General features: G+C 48.9%; 1 protein-coding gene across 8 annotated transcripts in view; it reads right to left on the bottom strand.

Moving 5' to 3' along the window:
- LOC146869330 (RNA helicase MOV-10-like) overlaps window positions 1-26,372 on the bottom strand; it is a 614,726-nt gene that overhangs the window by 407,028 nt on the left and 181,326 nt on the right. The window lies entirely within an intron of this gene.

Raw genomic sequence — 26,372 nt, 5'->3', positions numbered from 1 at the left:
TTCTCAAAACACAGACACTGTACGCAATGGGCCTGACGTCAGCACAGAAAGATCACACAAAGCTGGGGTAACCTCTTGACCACGAATGTGGATACTTGGAGAGGGAAATGTTTGGGGCATGAGAGGTCGAGTAAAGAGGGAAGCGGTTGTCCCAAGTAATAATCGAAGCAGGGCCGGCTCTAGAGCGGTACGATCGGTGCCACCGCACCGGAGCTGACTTGGGGTGGGGGCGTCATTTTTGCAAGTATATTCACATTTTTTTAAAAGGACCTGCTGCTGCGTTCCTGGCCTCCAGCAATTTTCAGGCATCAATTAAAATGTCAAGATAACTCCGGCGATTAATCATGATCCTGGAAAGAGAACGGAGGTTTGTCTAGTGAAATTTTTAATTTATCGTAAGGTAGCGCAGAGGGTTAAAATGCCTGTTGCTAAGAACATGTACCATGCAGATCACAAAGTACATATAATGTAAAGAGGTCAGTGGGTTACTGCTTCTGGGAAAGAGCTCTTTTTGTTACTTGTAGTTTATAAGTCAAAATCCTAATACAGAACATAGAGCTATTAACTGTCATCAAAGAGCTGTATGCAAACAACAAGGTATATGTTAGAGCTATATGGTTTTTTTTGCATAGTCTTTCATTATCCTAATCTTCCCAAAAGGGTTTATTAGGGCAGAAAACAATTCTTATTATTAAATAGAACCACCAACAAACATTGTCGCACAGGGCGCTGCGAGTGCTAAAGCCGGCCATGAATCGAAGGTCTGGACTCCGTGAAGATACTCCGAACATGACAATTAATAGTGGAGGTTTTCAAGTGGCGCGAACCAATAAGATGCTGGTTGGGAACAGCGGTGGTTGGGGATGGGTGGGTCGTTGACCAGCGATTACTAAACATAAAAGTAGCAAGCGGCATTGTATCTCCGGGACAGGTTGGAGAGATGCGCTAGAGTGTGATCCTCTAAGGGTGGGCGTAGTTCGCAAAGTAGCACTTCGCGAAGCTACGCAAAGTGAAGTTCGCACTACGCGAGCTACGCGTAGCACTTCGCGAACTGCGTAGTAACATGTTCGCACTGTGCAAGATGTTGTTTTCAATGATTGCACAGTGCGGACAAGCAACCGGCACTGTGCAATCATTGAAAATGGCATCTTGCACAGTGAGAGCTGTAGTTTTCTGCTGCTCGAGTAGATTTTTACTCGAGCTGCAGCTTTCTCAACGCGAACTGGTAGTTTCTCATCGCGAGCGGTCGCGAGCATACGCGACCCCTCGCAATGAGAAACCTCGCGTTGGGAATCTCGCCGGGAGGTTTATTTTCCATGCTCGCGATCGCCAACTTGATGTTGCTGATCGCGAACAAGGAAAAAGTCTCGCCGGGATGTCATTTTGCTTGCTCGCGGTCGCCAACTTGACGTTGAGGACCGCGAGCAAGCAAAAAATGACCGCAGCACTACGCAAAACTACGCTACGCGTGTTCGCACTGTGCTACGTGCAGTTCGCGTAGCGCGAAGTAGCGCGAACTTCGCAAACTACGCGAGCGTAGCGTAGTGCTTCGCCCAGGCCTAATCCTGTACACATACTGAACACTTATGTTCCGCATGCTATGCGGCATTGTTAAAATAGAAACAGAATAAAGAACGCTTTTTAAAAAAAGAGAATGGCCCAATCGACTGAAACGCCAGTGTGAATAGCTAAATTGAGTCAAGCGACGTTAAAAAGGGGCATACCTTAGCGATGCCTGCTTTCAAATCTTGTAACCTCTCTAATAAAGCATGGACTTCGACATGAAGCTTTTAAAGGTCTGGGCCACAAATCTTATAAACCTAGATTCTGACTTTGAGAAATGTAAAAAGACCGTGTTGTTGAACTATGAGATTTTAGATGCCATAACCATGCAAAAAATGCTCACAGATGCCACAACAAGCACTAATTAATAAGTCAGAGAGAGGCCTTTAAGTGTGGGCCAGATATGGATACGTATCTGGAGAGTTCCTTCAGAACTAGAGCGTGAATGCACAGACCCACAGTGCAAGGACTCCGTTCAGGGCACGTGCTGAGTTCGAGCAGCCCAGTGGACCGCAGCACAGCAAAAACCCACCTAGCTATTATTTGCAGGCAGTGTTTTCAGGTTACATACGAGCTGTTGCGTTAAACAGGTTCAGGGACACGGTGGATTTCGTCTTGCAGAAAATACACAAACTTAGCACTAAGTAATTGGGACTTGTAGTTTTAAAAACTTTATTTTAAAAGCCTTAATCTTGTGCAGATAAAATGCATGGCAAAACACAGGAAAACATTATTGCAGTTACAATTGTCATTAATGAAAACAATAAGAACATTTCAAATATTATTTTGCGAGTTCAGATGGTATTTTAGACCATATTGCTATTTGTAAACCTCATGCTAATTTAGTAGGCTAAAACATCATACATATCTGCATGCCGCGTATTTGGAATGACGCAGAGCATATCCTTGGAAAACACCAAAGGGCGGCTGTTTGTTACGAGAGTTCTTTCAGGAAATAACAGGCTCGTACTGTGCCCAGACTCTCCTGACGCATCTCTCCGAGTTAAGTCTGGATTAGGAACCGGGAAATATTATCGCAACATCGGTCGATAATCTCTCTGGCAAAGACCTCTCCTAATTAATAGTAAAAAAAGAAACTGAATTTTTATTAGGGTTTACTGCGACCATGGTTTTAAAATACGTCTCTTTAGTCAAAACTATCACATCCTTATTTACGTAAACTGAATTCCACGATTAAATTAATGGGCAGCGCCATGTTGGCCTTGAAATTTTCAGGGGGCTGCCAAATTGATAACTGCGTAATTATGTGTGTAATCAAGAACAAGAACAATGTCAGAGTACAGTGCAGGCATCCATTATGAAGACAAGATGTCAATTTACACTGGGTGTGGCCATGTTTTAACAGTAGTTGACATAGAAAGTGTGAAATTCCTCTTATACAGATAACATTTTAATGAGTAGAAAGCTGGCCTTAGAAAACAGATGACCTGAGATGAGAACTACCTTAGTGTTAACAGCAATATTAAGAACACGTCAATCACAGACATGTAAAGATGGTGCCAACCTTATGTCTAGGTGAAAGGTTTTGAAAACAAAGCTTTGGAAGATATTTACTTGGACTAAAACTGACAAAAATTATTGTGAATGTTCACTGCCAAAGTAACCAAGTAAAAGCAGAAAACAAAAAATAAAACGATAAAATAAACATATGTAGCGGCAACGGAAGTGTTTCAAATTAAAAATAGCATAAAACCCTGTCACTGGCCCAGGAAGAGAACCAGACTATGTCTTCAACTCAAATTAACCGCTTCGCTGCTGGGGCTTCCCCCCATGTGCTAAACCTTTTTTGGGCTATTTGGGGTAGTTCGCGCTTATGCCCCTGTAACTTTTTGACCACATAAGGTATCCACGTCAAATTTGCATCCTTTTCTTCCAACATCACCGGGATTCTAAAGGTACCCAGGGTTTGTGGATTCACCTGGAGGGAACCCAGAAATTAGCCAAAATACAGCTAAGTTTTTTTTGGACAGGGGGATGGGAAAAAAGGGCTACAGATGAAAGAGTCTGTTTATTCCCCTGCAAATAGTATCAACAAAGGGGTTGTGGTGCTGAAATCACCATCTTCCCAGCTTTCAGGGACAAGAAGACTCTCGTCAGAAAACAAAAAAAATGTTTTACACAGTTTTGGTTTTTTTCTGGGACATACCCTATTTTTGCTATTTTTTGTGCTTTCAACCTCCTTCCAGTTAATGGTAACAAGCATTTACAATGCAATGGTCTCGGCATTGTTAAAGTTAGAGCTATAGGCATTGCTCATGACATTTTTGTTTATGTTTTTGTTTTTAAATCATTTAAAGAAACGCCATTGTTATTTACAATGTCAATAGCTTAATCACTCTCAAATGCGAAACCTATTGCATTTGCACCCACACACAGAGCCACACACACAAAGCCACCCACACACACAGAGCCACCCACACACACAGAGCCACTCACATAGAGCAACCCACACACAAATAGAGCCACCCACAGAGCCACCTACACACACAGTTACCCACACACAGACCGAGCCACCATGCATAGAGCCGCCTACAAAAAAAGCCACCCACACAGAGACACACACACAGAGCCTCCCACACACACACAGAGCATTTGCAATGCAATAGGTCTCGCATTTGCAAAGTTTAAAGTTGTTGGTATTGTAAATGGCAATGTTTTTGGCATGGTCTGGTCTGTTGTGCACCCTCAGACCCCATGAAAAGCCTCCTCCCTCACCGAGAGCATGGTCTGGTCTGTTGTGCACCATCAGACCCCAGAAAAAGCCCCCCCCCCTGCCCAGAGCATGTGCTGTGAAGATCTGTTTAGATCAAGCGATGGCCCACGAGTGGGCGCACTGTGGAGTCCCTAATATTACAGAAACAACCTTTCAAATAATATATATACGAATGTATGTGTACATGAGCTGCATCAGTTATAGGGTAATGTTTCATTGTTCTGTAACTTCAGACGAGGCTTGGCTGCTTTCTTGGCTTGCTGGCGCTCCTCTGCCTCTCGTAAACAAGCAACTAACAACCGAAAGGCACACCAGCTGCCAGTAATCCAACTGAGGCTTGTCAAGCTAGTTAAATAAACATGTACAGGTCCGAAAGGGTGTGTGTTGGGGGGGGGGGGAGGGGGGAGGGGGGCTGGTGGGGGGAGGTAAAGCACTGGTGAAGGGTTTGTGATTGCTGGCCGTGGCCGGTGCTAAGTTAGGGCCATTGTAGGCAGCTGCCTTATGGCGCTATCATGAACTCACCAGATGGATACTAATGTCCGTGTAGCACGATTAGAAGGAGCGCCCAAACAGCAAAATATCATTTAGCATGGGACTCCGATAACCCTAGCAGAGGAGCGGTTTCTGTGCATGGTCGGCGGTGCACAGCTGATTGGTTAGAACGTCGCAGCACAAACAATGCAGTTGACAGTTCAGAGCACTGTGTTTTTTGGCGTTGTAGATTACAGTAGGAGCTCTGTCCCCGGCTTAATTTAATTCTGCACTGAAAACAGATGAATTGAGCCAAGAGTCCCATAATGACTTCTCATCACTGCGTTAGACATTCAACTGTATGTACTGGTGTTTTGAGACCACCTCTTAACCAATTTAGTCCTGGGGCATAGCATAGTAGGAGGTGAAGAATTATAGCCTGACCTTCCTGCAAATACAACTCGGATAACAGCACCCGGTTACACTCTTGCTTAGAACTTCACAGCAGCGTTTGATTACAATGCACGTGCAGGTGGGAGACGTGCATGTTTGCCGCCTACTTCCTTTACACGTGAGTTTAGACAGCCGCGTTTGTGCACGGCAGCCTAATCCCACCCCCCCCCGCCCTTACTGGCTGTTAGTCCCTTTTCCAGGGTAGAGGCAAAAGTTAGGGGTGGCCCACTGAGGCTGGGAATAAAACCAAGAGTTTTTTTCTTTCTTTTTGCAGTTCTATGTAGCGCACTGGAACGCATTACATGAGCACTGGTTACATTACACAAGGTAAGTAAGATTCATTTTGTTTTAGCACAGAAAGGCCATCCTAAATTCCAACAGGGAGAGGCGTGTGAGCTCGACCTGGGAACGAGGCGGCTTGTTGCCTTTCGACTCCCACAACAAAGCTACACGTCTTGAGGTGTTTCAGAAATAAAACGTGTCTGGGAGTCCGGGCCTTTTATGGGGTGTCTAACAGCTGCTCCGCGAGGGGTGAGAACCTCTCCTAATTCCAGGGAGGAGTCGGGCAAAGCTGGTGCCCGGTGGCCCGAGGCGTCTGAATCTTTCCAAAGTGGCCCCTGGATCCAGACGTGGAGGACGTCTCCGCGGATAGCCGCGGGCTCCGGATTCCGCTGCTGGCTAAGGAGGAGCAGCAGCCTGGGCCTCTCTCCACCTGAGTGACATCTGGCAGCGGCCCCTGCGTGCCAGACAGAATGTGCTGCTGGGGGAAAGGTTTCATCAGCTGCGACACAAACTCCCCCCCCCCCCCCTGCTGTCTCTGCGCTCCTAAAGTAAACCGAAGTGCTCCAAAGGAGGCCCTCCCAAAAATAAATAAATAAAAACACAAAAAGTTAACACTCTAGGTGCTTGTTTGGACTCCTCGTAAGTCGCCATGCCCTGGAGAACTGGCTTCTGGGCTCACCGCAGCAAGACACATTTAATCACATTACGCGCCACACTACGTGCATTTGTAGCCTTTACGGTGGTGCGTAACTGAGTTTCACGCTGGGGGAGGCATGGGCCCCTTTCCATGCTGCTGCTGCCCGGGAATCCCCGGAGCAGAGAAAAAGGAGCCTGTCTGGAATACCAGGCTATGATGGAGGAAGCTACAAAACACAGCAGTTCCAAAGCACAGGAGGATAACACACAACAGACACACTGCACCAGCCCCCACCATCGCCTGCCCCCCTCTGTGCCATTCCACCTCCACCGGCTGCAGCGGTTACCGTGTGGGGCCCTTGCAGATGCATTCACAGGGAGCACCAGACGAGGGCCCTCTCCGTGGTGGGTGCGGGGGGTGCGCAGGCAGGACTGGGTCATCCTTGGCAGCTGGACATTGCCTCACAGGCTTCCATGGAAAAGTAAAAAAAAAAAAAAAATCAAATCACAAGTGACTAAGGGGGTCCGCCAGTGCCCCTGCCAGGAAACTTCGGGAAATGCTGCAATCCTTACTGGAAAATCTGAGCCGATGTGACCCAAACGCCCGAGGAGAGGGAGCGAGCACCACCATCTTTCTCCGAAGTCAAGCAGAAATGCCTCGGAGAAACGCAGCGTCGTTTTCGGATTTGGGGCGTGTTTTTCTTTCTCTCCTCTTGCCATTAGCTGGAATGTTTACATTCCAGAGGAGGGAAAGAAAGTAAAAAACACGTCCCAAATCCGAAAAAGACGGGGCTTAAATGGACAGACGCCCCTCTCCTCCAATGGCTGGCCTCAGTTTAGGAAGCCAGCCAATGGAGAAGAGGGGCAGGTTCAAGCCCCATACTAGAAAACGTTAAATCTCGCTAAGCGAGACTGCGCAAGCGCAGCCTTCGCTAGCCGAGACCTAACAATGGGTATGAAAGCAATTATGGATCCTGGAAAGCTATACATTTCTGATAAGTAGACAACATTTTGAATCAGCAAGGGGTCATGTGTGTAGATCCTTCAAGGTTTTCGTATAGGAACGAACAGTTGAAAATAGAAAAAATGGAAAATGAGTTTAAAACACAGCCATTTGTGCCAACGTTTTCACCTGTAACATCTACCAAGTATGACAGATGTTTGAAAACAATATACTGTTACATTCAATGGACCCTTCTGGTTGTGGGGATATATAGGAACCCAGAGCCAATAACTGAGCAGCGTCTTGCAATGGTTTATTATTGTGTACCGGGTATATAGCAATTCATTTGGAAAAATATAAACAGGGGTGGGGGGAAAAAAAAAAAAAAAAAAAAAAATCGGTCTGAAAGTCACCTATGTGTTTCTGAAATGAGAACAAAATATAGAGTTTAGAAACAGTAGCTATTTGCACATCTCCGAAATTGAGGGTACCCATACCAGCATGTGAATTATAGGTCATTTGTCAAAGTGATTTCTTTTTTTACACATTGTCTTACATTTGGAGGGCAGAAATGCATTGAAAGTCAATAGCTAATAAAAGTTGCTCCACAATTTTTTGTTCCCCTAAGCCTCCAGATAAAAATGATACCTCACTTGTGTGGGTAGGTGTAGTGGCTGCGACAGAAAACGGCCCATAACGCAACGTGGACACCACATTTTCACAGTGAAAACTGACCCTTTTTTTGCAAAGTGCCTAGCTGTAGATTTTGAACCCTAGCTCTGACAGCAACTAGGGAAACCTAAACAACCTATACATTGTTGAAAACTAGACACCCAGGGGAATCCAGGATGGAGTGACTTGTCTGGCTCTCACCAGGTTCTCCCCTTTCAAACGATACCTCTCCTGACTTTCTACGTGCTCAAAGGGCTGAGATAGCCCCCTGAGCACGTAGAAAGATGAACTGAAATGAGCCTCTTGGCTCATTTCTTTTTTTCCCCCCAACTTTATTGATCAGTTTCAAGATGCAAAAACAAAACATCGTTCCAATTCCAGTTTCATGACAATGGATACAAACATTTGCCCGTTACATAATGTGCCTAACACAGGATATGCAGTACCCCGGCAAGATTTACAGTGTGCTTGAACAAGAGTATGTTTGCACAACGTGCTACCTCTCGCATCTCATTTCCAACCCCTGTACCTGCATATCTATCAATCCTTAATATGAGTAACAATCTTAGTTGTAACATCATAAAGCTTGTGTCCAATTATATTGTACAGGTAGTCCTGAATTAACCAATAATCCTCTTGGCTCATTTTACTTTCAGTTTCACTGAAATGACGTCAGCGCAAAGTGCACGCTGATTGTCATTTCAGGGAAACCATGCAGGCAGCCTCGGGAGCTGGGGAAGCTCTTCCCCCAGCTCCCGAGGCTGTTGGAGGGTAAAGGGAATCCCTCTGGTGCCTGCACCAGAGGGATTCCCTGTGCCATGTGCAAGGACACCTACACACATGAGCACCGGTGCGTCGGGAAGGGGTTAAACAAGTCACTTACCTTTGGTAATGATTTTGTTGACTTTGTTCTGCCCTGGAAGTGACAAAGCAGGCTGTAGCACCAAAGTCCGTTTGCTTGACTCTTTCTGCACCCTCAGGTGCAGATCACAAAACAATTGGAGTTACTAGGGTACAGATCTCTAGTTTGGGACCTTATTAGATGGCAAAAAGAGATAATTTCACAGAATGAGGTGGGAGGACAGTGAGTATTTTGCAGTTACAAACAGTATCCCCCAGACAGAGTGTTACAGAGTGTTCACCTGCTGCATACTTCTAACCGCATATTTCTCACCTTTAGACTAGATACCAAAGCAGTACCTTCCCAAGGTGGAGGGTATGTGAAGTGAGCTCAGACCAGAGTACTGCAGGACCAAATACACAAAATACCCTTTCACTCAGAGCTGGCTAACAAGACAGTGGCACTTCATCAATGTGTGCACGGATTCCCATGTCATAGCCTGGCAGATGTCAGGAACAGACACTTCATGTGACAATGCAGTGGGAGCAGCTTTAGCCCTTTTGGAATGAACCCTCAGTCCCTCCAGAGACTGATTCCCAGCACCTTCACAAAGTCCTTTTCTGAAAAGTCCTTTTCTGCCCAGCTTTACTGCTCTTTGCCCCAAACAACCCCACAAAACGCTGCTCGGCTATCAAGTCTTTGGTGCAATGGATGTAACGCAAGCTCTTTTGGGGTCCAGCTGATGGAGTGTCTCCTTTTCTTTCGAGGGATGAAGCGGGGCAAATAACTTTGGGAGGGTAATGGACTGCCCAACATCAAAAAGCGTCCCAACTTTAGGCATACAGCTGCCGGGTCCCTTGCAAAGGATTGTCTGGAAAAGTTTGTGTACAGAGGCTGCGTTGAGACAGCTTGGAGCTTACTCACACAACAAGCTGAAGCAATCACAATCGTGAAAAGGGTTTCAAGATTCAGTAGGAGCAACAAGAACTGGGGATCAGTTCGAAGGGGTTACACATGAGGAACATCAGGACCAAATTAAGATCCAACTGTTGCATCACAAAGGGTTTAGGAGAGGAGGTGTGCGTCATCTTTAACAATCCACATCACAACAGGTGATTTAACCATAAATGACTGGTCCTGTAAATGCAAAAAAGCCAACAAATAACCTTTTAAGGTGCCCCCTATAAAACCTTGCTGGGCAAAAAATAAAATTCAAAACCAAAGGAAATGATGGCCGGAGTGTTGAACATTGCAAGCACTCACCCCCAGTCAACTGATCTGGGTTTAATCCATCACCGTTCTTTAGCCCACTCTGCCACCCCAGTTCAGACATGGCCTTGCACACTTTGCCACTGGATTCAAGCAAGCCTTCCGAACTGGGGTGGCAGAGTGGGCTAAAGAACGGTGATGGATTAAACCCAGATCAGTTGACTGGGGGTGAGTGCTTGCAATGTTCAACACTCCGTCCATCATTTCCTTTGGTTTTTGCAAAAAATAAAATTAACAAAACATATGACAGTTTAGCTTGTACGGGGTCTTGGTTCTGGATTCCAGACCACGCCACAAATTTGTCCCAGCTCTCTGCATAAATAGATTTTGTAGAGGGGCCCCTGCCCACGAAGAGGACATCTCCAACCTTAGGTTTATTGAATACAGTCAACTGCAGCTGCTCAATCTTCACCCATTAAGATGTAGATTGTGCAGGTTCGAGTGAAAAACTTTGCCCTGCTGCTGTGACAGAGAATCCTCCTGAAGCAGTAGCCTGATGGTAGGAGCAGCTATTCATGCCCAGAAGTTATAGATACCACACTCTCCTAACCTAATCTGAAGTCACAAGGATGGCTTGGGTCTAATAGTTCCTGAGCTTCAGAACAAGGGAAAGGAGCTGCAGGTGCGGAAAGGCACACACAAGTTCTGTGCTCCTCTCTAGCCTAAATGAGTCTCCTAGAGAGAATTCTGACACTTTGACACTGCCTGTTCTTGGCAGTAATAAAGAGATCCAGCCCGGGCTCGCTCCACTGCTGGAAGATGCCCTGTGCCGCCTCTGGATGCAACCACCATTCATGATCAGCCAGGCATCGCTGACTGAGCACTTCCATCCTGGTATGTAAAGATCCCACCAGGTGGTTCATGATCAGGGAGATGCCCCAACGCCCCTGCCAACTCCAGAGGCGCAGCACCTCTTGGCAAGGACCGATGTCCCACTCCACCCTACTTTTTGCTTGATGTTCATGGGAGCCTGCAACAACCTTCACTTGATGGACGGCTGGAAGGCCTTTAACACCAGGTAGATGGCACGCAGCTCCAAGACATTTGTGAGAAGCTTGGTCGCAGAGTTTCTTGCTGAATCTTTACTTCTCCAGTGGATCTCCAACCTATCCACGATGACCTTTCCAGTCCAGCAGGGAAGCATCCATCACCAAAGTCAGCTCTTGATGGGGGAAGGAAAAAGATTCTGCCACTGGCCCGGTGGCAGTCAAGCAGTCACCATTGCAGCTCTTGTGCATTCTCCTCTGAAACCTGGGTGATGCCCGACAGGTTTTCTTGGAGCTGGGTCCACTGAGACTTCAGATCCCAGTGCAGAGTTCGCATATACCAACTAGCAAAGTGAACAAATAGGATGCATGAAGCCAGCAGGTCAAGAAGCCCCAAGGCTGCTCTCACTGAGATATAGGTCGAAGGCTGAAACATCAGATCATATTCCGAACGTCTTGGACTCATTGTGAGGGAGGAAAGGACCAGAACAAGACTGTGGCCAAAAAAGCTGTGATAAGAGGAAGATTCTGTGAAGGAGTCACATGTGATTTGGGCTAGAGAACCCTAAACAGATCCAAAGGTTCACCAGCGTCTGAAGGGGTCAATGACTGCCTGTGGTGAATCCACCCTCAAAAGCCAGTCATTGAAGAAGGGGAAAACTGGTCTTCCCCCATCTGAAGATGGGCAGTAGACCACTGCCATCACTTCAGTGATTTCTCACGGACAAGGCTGACGAGAAGTACAGCAAATTGAAATTCTTCTGGCCTAGCATGAACTGCAGGTAAATGCATGATGGGCACATGCTAGGGTTAGTTCTGTAAGTCAAAAGCTCTCATCCAGCTGCCATGATCCAGCGCAGGCAGAATTTGGGCCCGTGTGAGCATTTTGAATTTGTCCTTCTGCAGGACAGCATTCAGATGGTGAAGATCTAAAATAGGCTGTATATTTAAAAAAGGGTGAAGGCCTCTGTCCTCCTTTGGCACGAAGATTGAATATGCTACTTACCAGTATGCATCTGTTCTTGGCATGTAGGGCTGCTGACATTCATATCTGTGCATAGATCGCCGCCTAGTGTTGGGTCCCGATGTTTGCACGTTGTTGTCCTGGAAGAGTCTTCGAAGTATCCTGAGATAGGTGACTCCTCCCCTGGACCACAGTGCGCATGGGCATCCTCTCCATCCTTAGATTGTTTTTCGCCATTGTGGCAGTGATGGAGTAGATACAGAAAGTGATGACCATGCGATACAGTAATTCTGAGAGCTGCAGCTGCTACAGGCGCCGGGGAGGAGGGTGGGCGATATGAATGTCAGCAGCCCTACATGCCAAGAACAGATGCATACTGGTAAGTAGCATATTCAGTTCAAGGCATGTGGGCTGCTGAATTCATATCTGTGCATAGAATACATAGCAGTACCTCCTTTTAGCGGCGGCTACCAGTGCCAGCTGCAGCAGTCTGAAAAAGAGTTTTGAGAACAGCCTGTCCTACAGCTGCCTGCTGTTTTGAGTGTACATCTACACAGTAGTGTTTGGTAAATGTATGTATAGTGGACCATGTGGCTGCTCTACATATTTCCTGTAAAGGAATGTTTCCCAGGAAAGCCATGGATGCCCCTAACTTACGTGTTGAGTGGGCTCGTGGGGGAATCGTTAATGTGCGTTTAGCCTTTTGATAGCAAATTTGAATACATTTAACGATCCATCTGGCTATACCTGCTTTGGAGATTGCGTTGCCTTTGTGTTGTGGAGAAAAGGCAACGAAAAGTTGATTTGTCTTCCTAAAGTCCTTAGTTCTGTCAATATAGTACATGAGGGCCCTTTTACATCTAGTGTATGGAGCATTCTTTCAGCGACATTTTGTGGATTCTGAAAGAAAACAGGCAGTTCAATAGTTTGATTCATGTGGAACTGCGATATTAATTTAGGCATGAATTTGGGGTTGGTACGCAGTACGACCCTGTTTGCGTGAACCTGTATGAATGGCTCTTGAATGGTTAGTGCCTGGAGTTCACTAACTCTTCTTAACAAAGTGATTGCTACTAGGAAAGCTACTTTCCAGGTGAGGAATTGAATCTCACATGAGTGGAGAGGTTCGAAGGGTGGACCCATTAGTCTGGTGAGGACCAAGTTGAGGTTCCACACTGGTGCTGGTGGGTGTCTTGGGGGAATTACTCGTTTAAGTCCCTCCAAGAAAGCTTTGATGGCAGGCACTCTGAATAAAGAGAGGTGCTGCCTGTTCTGGAGATAGGCTGCTATTGCGGTTAAATGGATGCGTATTGAGGTGTATGCCAGATTGCATCGGTATAGGTGTAAGAGGTAACAGATTATGTTTTGAATAGATGCGTCTAGCGGGTTGATGTCATTGTGGGTGCAGTAAATGACAAACCTCTTCCATTTAGCTGCATAGCAAGCTCTGGTAGTGGGTCTCCTGGCCTCCTTGATGATCTCCATACAGTCAGGTGGCAGGTTTAGGTAGCCAAACTCTAAGACTTCAGGAGCCAGATTGCCAGGTTCAGCTGTTGCGGATCTGGGTGCTGAATTTCGCCATGGCCCTGCGTTAGAAGTGCATGTTTTATCCGCAGCCTTTGATGCGGCACCTCGGAAAGTTCCAGAAAGGTGGTGTACCATGGCTGGCGCGCCCATGTTGGAGCAACTAGGATAAGCGTCAGTGAGTGCTGTCACAGTTTGCGTGCCACCAGCGGTATTAATGGCGCTGGGGGAAAAGCGTACGCAAATCTGCCGGACCAGTTCATCCATATCGCATTGCCCTGCGATTGTGGATGTGGGAACCTGGCGGCAAAGCTTTGGCATTTTGCGTTTTCGTTTGTGGCGAATAGGTCTATCTCTGGGTGACCTCACTGTTGGAAGTACGGTTGGAGTACTGATGGGTGTAGCTCTCACTCGTGCATCTGGTGGCTGTGTCTGCTGAGCAGATCCGCCATCTGGTTGTCCTTGCCCGGGAGGTGTTCCGCCATGAGGAATATGTTCCTTTGAATGGCCCACTTCCACATGCTCTGAGCCAGATGAGACAACTGCGGAGAGTGTGTCCCTCCCTGCTTCTGCATGTAGTAAATGGCAGTCATGTTGTCCGTCCGGATCAACACGACTTTGTTGCACAAGTGTACTTTGAATGCCTTCATTGCCAGGAAGATTGCCATCAGTTCCAGAAGGTTGATGTGCATCTTCTTTTGCTGTGTTGTCCATAGTCCCTGCACTGTGTAATTGAGTGCATGAGCCCCCCATCCCTGGAGAGACGCGTCCGCCGTCAGTATTATTTGTGGAACAGGCTCTTGGAACGGTCGGCCCTTGCAAAGGTTTTGTGGATTCCACCAATGCAGAGAGTTGTATGCCCGACCGCTCACCAACACTAGGTCTTTTAATTGCCCGTGAGCCTGATTCCATTGACGTGCTAAGCACTCCTGAAGCGGGCGCATATGTAGTCTTGCGTGCGGGACTATGAAAATGCAGGAGGCCATCATGCCTATCAACTGCATGAACACTCTTGCAGGAAGGGAGTGTTGTGGTTTGAACTTGGAGATCAGCAGTTGCATGCTGTTGATCCTCACTAAATTTGGCTGAGCTGTGGCTGCCAGAGTGTCTATTCTCGCACCCAGGTACTGTTGTACGTGTGCGGGTTGTAGATGTGATTTTGGGTAATTTAGTGAGAATCCCAGACTGTGAAGAAGGTGAATGGTGAGGGACATGTGGCTGGCACATTGCTGGGCTGACTTTGCCTGAACAAGCCAGTCGTCCAGGTAAGGGTAGACGTGAATGTGTCGTCGCCGTAGATGTGCAGCCACTGTAGCTAGGCACTTGGTAAAGACCCTGGGTGCTGTTGTCACGCCGAAGGGGAGGACTTTGAATTGATAGTGCTGTCCCTGAATAGTGAACCTGAGATATTTCCTGTGTGATGGGTGGATGGGTATGTGGAAGTACGCATCTTTGAGGTCTAGAGTGGCTAGGAAGTCTCCCTGGCTGAGCAGCGGGAGAACCTGCTGTAGGGTGAGCATATGAAAATGCTCCGACAGAATGTAGTGGTTGAGGGGTCTGAGGTCTAGTATAGGTCTGAGCGACCGGTCCTTTTTTGGGATTAGGAAGTACAGGGAGTACACCCCTGTCCCCTGCTGGTTGACGGGCACGACCTCTATTGCACCTTTTTGCAGCATACTTAACACTTCCTGCTGCAATAATGCTAAGTGCTCTGCGGACATAGGACGGTGCTTTGGCGGTATTGTGGGTGGAGTGGAGGTTAATTCGAGACAGTAACCGTGCTGGATAATATCCCTGACCCACCTGTCCGTGGTGATGGCTTTCCACGTGGACAGGAACCGCTGGAGTCTCCCCCTGACAGGTGTTATGTGGTCGGGGGGAAGGGAGAGGGCGTCACTGTTTGTTCTTGGGTGAGGACCTGGTGTTGCCGTAACCGCGTCCTCTGCCCTTGGTGCTGGAGCCACGATATCCACCTCTGTTGTTTTTATCGTAGGTACTCTGTGTGCCCCCTTTATTGTATGGCTGCTGTGACCCCTGTCCTCTAGCTGCTCCCCTATTCCCGGGGCGACGAAAGGAGCCACTACGAAATGGCTGCGTTTGCAGAGCCCCCATTGACTTTGCAGTGTCAGTGTCCTTTTTTATCTTTTCTAAGGTGGTGTCAACTTCTGGTCCGAATAAGTAGTCGGGGTTGACAGGCTGATTTAGGATGTTGTTTTGAATCTCAGGTTTGAATCCGGAGATTCTTAACCAAGCGTGTCGGCGTAACAGGACGCTGGTGTTTATCGCCCTCGCAGCTGTGTCGGCAGCATCTAGTGCGCACTTAATGGATGCGTTTGTAAGAAGTTGTCCCTCTCTGATGAGGAGCTCCGCTGCCTCTTTGTATTCATCTGGCAGATGTTGGAGTAGTGACTCCAGCGTGTCGTAGTGTGAACGATCGTAGCGAGCCAGGAGGGCCTGTGTATTGGCAATGCGCCAGATGTTTGCTGCTTGAGCTGCAATCCTCTTGCCTGAGGTCTGCAGTACTTTGAACTCCTTGTCTGGGGAAGGAGCATCACCAGTTGTTTGCGAGTGCGCTCGTTTGTGAGCGTTAGCAACCACCATGGAGTCCAGAGGTAACTGACCTCTAATGTACATAGGGTCCCCGGGCGCAGGTTTGTATTTTTTTTCAATCCTGGGGTTCAGCACCCGTGCCCTGGTTGTTTCCTTGAAAATGTCCTTTGCTGGCTTGAGAACACCTTTCAACATGGGCAGAGTCTTGACAGTCCTCTCAGAGGAGGCGAAAGTGTCCACCAAGAAGTCGTCCTCAACTGTGTCAGAGTTGAGTTGCACTCCATGATTGGCTGCAGCACGTTCTATGAGGGCATTGAAGGCAGCAGTGTCCTCTGTGGGAGATGTTTTTGCACCGTAAAGCTGCGTGTCCTTGGTATCTGTTGCGGCACCTGGGTCTGCAGGGTCATCCCAAGCTTGATCTGGGTCCTGCTGCTCCTCAGGATCTATATCACTAGGGTAGGTGGTATCATCACCCATGTAATCCTCCATTGCGTCCGTGTCGGAGGGCGTCGGAGAAAAGGACTGGGGATCCGGATAGGACGTATGCAGGCGTTCGTATAGAACCGGTTCCGACTCTGCTGGCAGTTTCTGCTTTAGAGGGATTCTGTAAGAGTCCAAGGCCTGCTCTGGCGTGACCTTCCGTTTTCGGAGCATGAGTCTGCCGGTGTCGGCGTTGATGAATTGGGATGGTGAAGGCTCAGTAGGAGAGTTTCCAGTAGATGGGGACCTTGTCTGGCGGACACGTGTTCGGATCTCGAACATCTTCGGCGCCGTGGACGGCGGCAAACCAAAAGTGATGTTGGTTGGTGCCGAAGGTGCCTTTGGAGCCTTTTTCGGGTCGGGGCCCGACGTGGACTGGAGGGCTGCCCTTTCTCTGATGCGTTGCAATGACGCCGCAACTTGTCGCACCGAGAACGCCGAAGGTTCTTTGGTGCTGAGTGGTTCTGTAGAGGTAGGCGTGGACTGCTTCGGAGCCACAGGGTCATCGATTCGAGGAGAGGTAGTAGCGGTCGACGGAGTCGATGACTTGACCCGTGTCGCTGCCTTCGAAGTGGACTCCGATGGAGCGGCCATCTTAACTTTGGTGGTCGGGGCCGAGGCGCTTTTGTGGTACCGATGGCTTTCCTTTTCGGGTCGGTACCGACATCCGCTGCAGCGAGTTCGGCGCCGAAATCCCTTTTAGTGCGTTCGGAGCCGATGGTCTGTGCTGGCGTCGAAGGAGTGGAGGTCTTCGAGCCGACCACTGCTAGTTTCACTTTCGGTTTCTGTGGAACCGGTGCGACGATTGGTTTCGGTTTCGTTGAAGGGAAACCATTCTTTTTCTGTAATAATGGCTCTTGCTGGATGTTCGAGGCCGGGCCTGAAGGCGGGGCCGAAGAACTGTGGGATTGATCTCGGGTAAGGCCCGGAGGCGATCCCTTGACCGGAGCCGTAGAATGACGCACTTTGATAGCCTCCGTTTCGACGGGTAGGCCCTGCTCTTCACCAGAGCTATCTTCTTCGGCCCCAAAGGCCTCGTCGTAGTCTCCTACCTCATCGTCGGCTTCTTCCCTGTGAAAAAGCGCTTCATCGGCGTCCTCCGATCGGGAATCGTGTTCGGAAGCGGGGCTGGAGTTTGTCTTCCACGCTTTCAACATCCTCGTCCTCGGTGCTGAAGATGTTGGCCGGGGCCGGTGCTGATTGCTGCGCTTCTAATCTCGCTGCCCGTCGATTCCGGAGAGTCTTCTTGGATCGGAATCGGGCACAGGCCATACATTTCGATTCGTCGTGATCCGGCGAGAGGCATTTGTTGCACACCGGGTGGACGTCGATATGTGGATATTTGGCGTGGCATACAGGACACCGTTTGAATGGGGTCCTCGATTCCATCGTCGATGTAAGGTCGATGGTCGGATTAAACGGATCCGAAAACTGGAAGAAGTTTGCTAAACTAAGCAAGAAAGCTGTCGATACCGAGCGGGAACAGTACCGACGAAAACTAAAGGCCTTTTGGCCTGGAACTAAATTTTTCTAACTTGAGCTAAGATAAGCACATCCAAACCCAATGGCGGAAAAAAACAATCTAAGGATGGAGAGGATGCCCATGCGCACTGTGGTCCAGGGGAGGAGTCACCTATCTCAGGATACTTCGAAGACTCTTCCAGGACAACAACGTGCAAACATCCGGACCCAACACTAGGCGGCGATCTATGCACAGATATGAATTCAGCAGCCCACATGCCTCGAACATAGCGGGAGTAACAACCTGCCTCCTATTCAAAGGCTGGCACTGTTTCAATGGCCCCTTTTGCCAATAGGTTTGAGAAGTGCTAATCTGAGAAATGCTTTGATGTGGAAGGAAGGTGTGGTAGGTCAGAGAGAAACAGAAGGGCCTAACCCTGCTAAACTATTTAGAAGATACACCTGCCGGATGTGATGGATTGCCACCCTGGAACTGCTAAGGGAAAACTAAAGCAGTCTGGAAGCTGATGCCACAGGGGTGGGGGGGCGGGGGGAGACTGAGATGAGCATTATCCCTGGTGACCTGTGCAATGGCTGCTTGATCACAGTCCTCAGTCACAAAAGCACTGGGATGGCTGCTGCGGGAGTGGTGGGGACTGGCTGTTTATACACCAGTCATCTAGACTAATCTCAGAAGGAGAAAATATTGATGGGGAAACTGGTAGGCAGGGGTGGAAAGGCCCAAGGAACGTGACATAGCTTGGCTTTCCTTAAAGAATTTGAGGGCAGAGAGAGATTTCTAGCCAAATAGACAAGACCCATCAAAATACATCTACAAGAGATGCGGTCACATTTCTAAAATAAAAAATAAATTGTAAAAAGTAAGCACATTGGCAAAGGACCACTAGTACTACCCGCTCACCCCAAGCAATCTGTAGTGTCACAGCCAGCATTAATTACATAGTTGGTGGTATCCTGGTTGTCCTGAATGATTTGAGCCAAAGAGGCCTGAAAAGCCTCTGGGACCACTGGCAAGATCGCGCTGGTAGTGTCCCAGAGGGCACGCATATGAGGGTGTAACATGGAGACCGAAATAACAGACCTCAATGCCAAGCTGCCAGAAGAGAACATTCACTTCTTGAATGCCTCAGCTCTTTTTGAATTCCTGTCTACAGGAGTTGTAGGAAACCTATTCAGATTAACTTTGCAAGTAAAGGCCTGAACCACCAAACTCTCATGAGTAGGATACTGCAGAAATTGTGGGTCACCAGGAGCCAGTCAGTTGAGTCTGACTACTTGCCTGGTCACTGGTTAATAAAAACAAGGCTTAGCCTAAGTGCCCCTCAGGGTGCCAGTCAGGTCTTAGTTAAATGGAAGTATTAAGCTCAGATTAGGCTGACCCAGGGTATCAAACCTCAGTAAGGACATTTGTCTCGACTTCAACTGAAGGTAGCTGTAGGTCCAGGGCCTCACCTGCACATCTAATCACTATGACACATTTGATTTAATTACAAAAAATATAAAGCGCAAATTGCCCGCAGGCATCTCGCATCTGGTCCTTCCACCTCAAACCAGATTTTTTAATTCCACACGGGTAGCCATAGCTATAGGTATAATGAAAAGTCAGGTTTTTAATTCTTTGCGAAAGCAAAGAAAATTGTCCTGACTTTTAGGAGAAAAGGGCAGAGCATTCCATAAAATGCATGTAGAGTATACAAAACTACAACCACCCCCGGTCACTTTCTTAATTTTTGAGACAATCCCAGATCTAGTAGTAGGTGATCTATGTATTTTTGGAGTGTATCATCAGAATTTACTTCTCAAATACTGGGGTCCGACTCCATGAAACACTATGTGCCAAGCATAACACCTTCAAGGCAATCCTTTTTCTGACCAGGAGCTTGTGAAGCTCCACAAGTACAGAAGACACAGACTTAAATTTGGGGTTTTCTTGAGCAGACGGCAAGCTGAATTCTGCAGCATCTGGAGCTTATTAAGAAGTCTCTGTTTGATACCCAAGTAATAGTAGCAATAGTCAAGTCAGTCCATTGAGTTATGTGTAGCGGAGTGTAGCAGAGTTCTCTTCCATTGGTGTTCCAAGGGGGGAAATCGACCCAGTGTCCTGAGAATTATCAAGCTCACTGGCCTCCTGCAAATCCTTGTACACACTGTGTTAATAGTAATGTGAGTAAATCGTCAACATCATCGTCATAAAGCGATGGCAAACTCTGATCACCATCAGAGTCAAAAAGATGATGGAGCAGCTTCATTTAGTACCAAATGTTATTCCTAGATACAGGAAACGTAATTTTGCAGCCAGGAGCTCCCCCCTATAAAATGGGACCGGACCTTCATGCTTTTGGGTCCACTTTTCATAATAAATGACTTGGCCCTAAATACAAATCTTACCATGTCCTTCATGAATTGTGCGATAGAGTATAGCAGGTCTTGTACGCCATTCGCTGTCCTTGAGACAAAGACCGCTTCATCTGCATTTAGCGCGACTGGCATAGGACGTTTCCTAATTGTGTAATGTCTTACTTGTTTTTGAACAAATGTCTCTTGTTAGAAATGGGGGCCTCTAGTTGGCAGAGGTAAGTACCTTTGCTGACTAGAGACCCCCATTTCTAACATTGGTGGTCAGCGGTGAGGATTTGAACCTGTATTTGTACTTGTCCCGCAATGATTGATGCAGATCACTAGTTTAGTGCAGACCACTACGCAACAACATACTGGGTTTTGTTTTAGTTCTTTTTTTGATTGACCCTTAAAGTATCCACGCATCATGTCTCAGAAGAGTAAACCAGCAAGTGAGATGGCAGAATTGGAGTTTGATATTGAGGTTTTGCATACCTACAGAGTATATCAGCTCAAGCAATTTTGCAAAGATTTTGGATGTCCCATGAAAAGCATCTCCAGGAAGGAGAAGCTACAGAAGGCCTGAAGAGCCTGGTGGGAGGCCAAAGAAGCGGAGGAGACAGGTGATGCAGAGGTGGATGAGGATGCACAAGGGAATGGTTTCAGGTCACAGGATCTGCCTCTGTCAAGAACAGCCTCCAGGGCTGGCAGCCACCATTCCACTAGGAGGTTTTCCCCAGAGGAGTTGGAGGAAAACCAAAGGGCCAGAGATCATGAAGTTCAGCTCTTAAGCTTAAAGATGAAGCAATTAGAAATGGAGAACCAAAAGGCTGCTATAGAGAAAGAGAAGATGGCAGAGGAGAGAAAGAACGCTCTCGCTTTAGAGGAAAATAAATTGCTTTTGGCTCATGAGTTGAGCATGAGGGAACTGAACAATAAGGCCAAGCAAGTGGAGTCCAGTTCCAATGGTGACAGCGCGCAGCCAGTGCAAGGGCGTAAGGTTTACATACCCAAGGACCTAGTGCAGAATAACCAGAGGGGTGATGATATTTATGCATGGTTTACGGTGTATGAGATAGCCTTGAGAATGAATGAGGTTCCTGAGAAGCATTTGGGGGCGGACTGTGGAAACACGGAGGCCTCTGGGGGGAACACGCTACCACCTTTCGAGCAGGCGGGTACCTTGAACTCTGCCCATATGAAGGAGGCTTTATACCTCAGGTATGAGCTCATCCCAGAGCACTACAGAGAGAAGTTCATGAACTTTAAGAAGCTTGATTTGCATACTTGGGTTGAATGTGTGAACATGTATAACAGTGCACTGGAAGGTTGGGTGAAGGGCAGCAAGGTAACTGATTACCAGGGGTTGTACAACTTAACTGTTTGGGAGCACTTGAGTAGTCTGTGTGCCCCAGAGCTGCACTAGCATCTATTGGATAGTAAGCTAACTGATCCCAGGGAGCTTGCTAAGGAAGCGGACCGCTGGACTAGCACCAGGGTCCACAAGGGGACTGTGGGTAACCCAGCCAAGGGTGAGCAGGGTCCCCAGCAGAAGAGTAGCAGATTTACCCGGTGCCGAGATGTGATACTTTATTAAACCGTTCTCCAAATTTGGATGTTTTTAACAAAGTTGCGCTACAATTCGTGAAAATGTATGAAATGGACGCCGATACCTTTTTCTATTAGAAGAATATAAATCGCCTTGAGAAAGCCCTGGCCTTACTCGCCACACGGGGCAAAACACGTGTCAACTGTTCTCTCTCACTCTCCTTTATAATGCTCACAATGAAAAAATGATAAATGAGTGAAATGGACTCAATTAAGTGAAAAATAAAAAGAATTACTTTCACTCCAACGTACTTGTATTGTGCTACCTTCAAAAAAGTAATTAACCTACTGACAGGTGTGCAGATATGTATCTGGAAAGGAGGAACACATGCTCACAACCCTCTCTTCACTTGTTCCTTTTGAGTCAGAAAAGGTCCAGAGCCTTGAGCAAAATTCCTCCAAAACTCTAGGGATTCATATCCAGACGCAGGATCTCTGGACCGTTCTCTTTTTTCATAAATCCCCAGCAGAAGAGTGGGGGGGGACAAGGGTAACAAAAAGGAGTTCTCTAAAGGGCCCCAAAACAGTTCCCAGGGTAAGGAGTCCCAGAACCGCAAGCTTAAAGTGTCCTGACCCCCTAAGGGCAGGCACGACAACCGGGGTCCCTCCAAGGTGTTATTCATGTAATCAGGTGGGCCACATTGCAAGAGATCCTAAGTGCCCAACACACGCCCAGAACCCACTAGTGCACCGTCACCGGGGTAAGTGAGTGTAGCACTGGGGAAGGAATTGGTTCATAGTGAAGACGGCGAGCAAGCAGTTATGACCCTTGTCTCATTAGGAGACAGAGAGATGGTCCAGGGATCCTATCTGCCAGAGAACACTAAGAAATACAGGCAGTGGGTGACCATCATTGTGAGGAGGGCAGAGGCTCTGAGAGATACAGGAGCCAGTGTGGCATCTGTCAGGTGTCAATGGGGGTCTGAAGAGCAGGTTATTCCGAATGTACTTCACCCGGTAGTTGCAGAAGACCACTCTGAGCGCTTATGTAAGATGGCGCTAGTTCCCTTTGGGGGGTAAGTTTCAGGATCCTTGAAGGTCATTGTTAGTCAGTCCATGCCTGTAGACTGTCTGCTTGGAAATGACCTGGAGAGTTCCCCATGGAAGGAAGTGGAACGCCAGGCTCATTTGGAGAGGTTGGGTCTGCCTGAGTGTGTCTGTGTGACCACTTGCCAATGGCAGCCAGTAGGGGTAATCAAGAGGACCTGGAGCCTGAAACAGTGTCCCAGGTGCCTGCCAGGAAGAGGAGGGGTTGGGGGCGTGGGAAACCAGCCCCAGAAGTTACCACGGTACAGGAAGAGGCAAACCCTGAGGGGGATGCGCTGGAACCCACAGGGGAGCAGATAGCCGAACTGGGAGTCCTACCAGAGCTGACCCATTGGAAGCAGGAGGGGGGTTCCCCAGGGAGGAGTTCTGCATGACACAGATGGAGTGCCCTACTCTTATTGGTTTGGGGCAATGGACTGCAAACCAGGCAACAGGTGATCAGTCCGGATCACATCCGATTTACTGGGAAGATGGATTTTTGTATGGTGAGCCTAAGGTCGCTGAGCCTGGTGAAGCCCATGTGCTGGTGGTACCAGAGTGCTTCAGGACCTTCCTACTGGGGCTGGCTCATGACGTGCCTCTCACATGAGATTTGGGGTGCGACAAGACCCTTCAGAGGCTTGTCACCCACTTTTACCAGCCCCAAATGAGAAGGCACGTTGACACACACTGTAGTTCTTGCCCAACTTGCCAGGCAAGTGGCAAGAGTGGAGGGAAGTGTAAGGCTCCCCTCCAACCCTTTCCTGTGGTGTGCACCCCTTTTGAGCCCGGGGGCATTGACATTGTGGGGCCACTGAAACACAAGACAGCTTTAGGCAACAAGTTTACCTTCGTTTTGGTGGATCATGCCAACCGGTACCCAGAAGCTGTCCCTCTCTGGACAATCACAGCCCCCGTGGTGGGCCGTGCATTGATGGGGATCTTTTCCTGTGTGGGGTTCCCCAGAGAGGTGCTCTCTGACCGTGATACAACCTTCATTTCAAAGTACATGACATCTTTGTGGGAGGACTGTGTGTGGCATACAAGTACACCACTCCTTACCATCCTCAAGGGAATGGGTTGGTTGAGAGATTCAACCGAACCCTGAAGAGCATGATCAAGGGTCTTGCAGAACCCATGAGACGGAAGTAGGAAGTCTTTTTGCCATGTCTGCTGTTTGCATACAGGGAGGCACAATCAATCAATCATGAAATTTATATCGCGCACTACTCACCCGGAAGGGTCTCAAGGCGCTTGGGGGAGGGGGGCTGCTACTGCTCGAACATTCAGGTCTTGAGCTGTCTCCTGAAGGCGAGGGGGTCCTGGGTCAGTCGCAGGTGGACGGGCAGGGAGTTCCATGTCTTAGCCGCCAGGTAGGAGAAGGATCTTCCTCCGGCGGTGGTCCTCTGGATGCGGGGGGGCGAGGGCGAGGTTCGCGGATCGTAGCTGGCGGGTGGGCGTGTAGAAGGTCAGTCGGTCGTTGAGGTATCTTGGGCCCAGGTCGTGGAGGGATTTGTGTGTGTGGGTGAGGAGTCTGAACGTGATCCTCTTGTTGACAGGGAGCCAGTGCAGGTCTCTTAGGTGGCTCGAGATGTGGCTGCGTCGGGGGACGTCCAGGATGAGTCGGGCGGAGGCGTTCTGGATACGTTGAAGTCTTTTCTGAAGCTTGGCTGTTGTACCGGCGTAGAGGGTGTTTCCGTAGTCAAGTCTGCTGGTGACGAGGGCCTGGGTGACCGTCTTCCTGGTCTCGGTCGGGATCCATCGGAAGATCTTGCGGAGCATGCGAAGGTTGTGGAAGCAAGCTGAGGAGACGGCGTTGACTTGTCTGGTCATCGATAGGGAGGAGTCCAGGATGACGCCCAAGTTGCGTGCGTGGTCCGTTGGTTTGGGTGCGGTGCCTAGTGCCGGGGGCCACCAGGAGTCGTCCCATGCGGAGGGCGACGGTCCCAGGATGAGGACTTCTGTCTTGTCCGTGTTCAACTTCAGGCGGCTGATGTTCATCCATTCGGCGACGTCTTTCATCCCTTCGTGTAGGCTGGCTTTGGCGGTGTCGGGGTCTCTGGTGAGGGAGTGGATCAGCTGGGTGTCATCGGCGTAGGAAATGATGTTGAGGTTGTGTTGGCGTGCGATGGCAGCGAGGGGTTTCATGTAGATGTTGAAGAGAGTGGGGCTGAGCGATGATCCTTGCGGGACGCCGCAGATGACTTCGGTGGCCTCAGAGCGGAACGGAGGGAGGCGTACTCTCTGTGTTCTGCCGGAGAGGTAGGAGATGATCCATTCCAGGGCCTTCCCTTGGATGCCTGTGTTGTTGAGGCGTTGGACTAGGGTGCGGTGGCAGACAGTGTCAAATGCTGCGGAGAGGTCTAGGAGGATGAGTGCCGCTGTTTCGCTGTTGTCGAGCAGGGCTCGGATGTCGTCGGTGGCTGCGATGAGGGCGGTCTCGGTGCTGTGGTTGGCTCTGAATCCGGACTGCGAAGGGTCGAGGGATCCGTTCGTCTCGAGGAAGGCGGCCAGTTGCTTGTTGACGATCTTCTCGATGACCTTGGCAGGGAAGGGAAGGAGCGAGATGGGGCGGAAGTTCTTGAGGTCGGTCGGGTCAGCTGTAGGTTTCTTCAGTAGTGCGCTGAGCTCGGCGTGCTTCCAGCTGGCTGTGTCGAAGGAGGTGTTGATGATGTCTCGGAGGTGGGGTGCGATGGTAGAGGCGGCCTTGTTGAAGACATGGTGGGGGCACGGGTCGGTCGGAGATCCGGAGTGGATGGTGTTCATCATGCGTGTCGTGTCTTCGGGGGTCACCTCGGTCCATGTCTGGAGAGTGGCGGCGGGGTGTGTAGGTTCGACCGATGGGTGCGGGGGTGGAACGCCGAAGCTGTTGTGGATGTCGGCGATCTTGCGGTGGAAGTACGAGGCGAAGGAGTCACAGAGGTCCTGCGTGGGAGTGATGTCGTTGTAGCCGGTGCTGGGGTTGGAGAACTCCTTGATGATGTTGAAGAGCTCCTTGCTGTCATGGGTGTTCTTGTCCAGTCGTTCCTTCAGGGATTTCTTCTTGGTGGTGCGGATGAGCTGGTGGTGTTTGCGGGTGGCGAGTTTGAGGGCAGTCATGTTGTCGGCGGTCTTGTCGAGGAGCCAGGCCTTCTCGAGGGTGGGGCAGGCCTTCTTGGAGTCCTTGAGTTAGTCGGTGAACCAGGGGGCCTTCTTGCTTCTGGGTCTGGTGAGTGGGTTCTTCATTGGGGCGAGGTCGTCGGCACAGGAGGCACCAGAGAAGTTCTTATGGTTCAGTCCCTTTGAACTACTGTATGGTCACCCTGTGAGAGGACCTCTGAGTCTGGTGAAGGAGGGTTGGGAGAGAACTCCTGGTAAGACCCCACAAGATGTGTTCAGCTATGTGCTGGCCTTCAGAAACTAGTTACTGCTTAAGGAAACTCACTCGGCAAACCTTTAAGCTAGCCGGGAAGAAATGAAAAGATGGTATGACCAGAATGAAACTCAGATCGAATTTCACCAAGGCCAGAAAGAGTGGGTGATGGCACCAGTGGAGCCTTGTGCGCTCCTAG

Source organism: Triturus cristatus, chromosome 1_1 (genome assembly GCF_964204655.1).
Source record: "Triturus cristatus chromosome 1_1, aTriCri1.1, whole genome shotgun sequence".
Lineage (NCBI taxonomy): Eukaryota > Metazoa > Chordata > Amphibia > Caudata > Salamandridae > Triturus > Triturus cristatus.
Note: the sequence above shows the minus strand (reverse complement) of the source record. Positions and strands in the feature narration are given on the sequence as shown.